The sequence below is a fragment of the Panthera uncia genome (genome assembly GCF_023721935.1).
Source record: "Panthera uncia isolate 11264 chromosome C1 unlocalized genomic scaffold, Puncia_PCG_1.0 HiC_scaffold_3, whole genome shotgun sequence".
NCBI lineage: Eukaryota > Metazoa > Chordata > Mammalia > Carnivora > Felidae > Panthera > Panthera uncia.
Window position 1 is genome coordinate 108,626,541 of NW_026057584.1, and position 288 is coordinate 108,626,828.

General features: G+C 60.4%; 1 protein-coding gene and 1 long non-coding RNA gene across 7 annotated transcripts in view; one reads left to right on the top strand and one right to left on the bottom strand.

Annotated features, from left to right (window-relative positions):
• WDR33 (WD repeat domain 33) overlaps positions 1-288 on the bottom strand; it is a 106,763-nt gene that overhangs the window by 22,718 nt on the left and 83,757 nt on the right. The window lies entirely within an intron of this gene.
• The window catches only part of LOC125911712 (uncharacterized), a 1,356-nt gene that overhangs the window by 481 nt on the left and 587 nt on the right, over positions 1-288 (top strand). For 2 of the 3 annotated variants that reach the window (XR_007454420.1, XR_007454421.1), the window contains exon 2: positions 42-246. This is a non-coding gene — a long non-coding RNA (uncharacterized LOC125911712). The remainder of the gene's footprint in view (positions 1-41; positions 247-288) is intronic. The other variant, XR_007454419.1, reaches the window with a different exon arrangement.

Genomic DNA, 288 nt, shown 5'->3' on the forward strand with positions numbered 1-288 from the left:
AGATGTGGTGAGATGGAGAGGGCTGGGGCAGATGTGGCGAGATGGGCAGATGTGGCGAGATGGAGAAGGCTGGGCAGATGTGGTGAGATGGACAGATGTGGCAAGATGGAGAGGGCTGGGGCAGATGTGGCAAGGTGGGCAGATGTGGTGAGGTGGAGAGGGCTGGGGCAGATGTGGCGAGATGGGCAGATGTGGTGAGATGGACAGATGTGGCAAGATGGAGAGGGCTGGGGCAGATGTGGCGAGGTGGGCAGATGTGGCGAGATGGAGAAGGCTGGGCAGATGTGG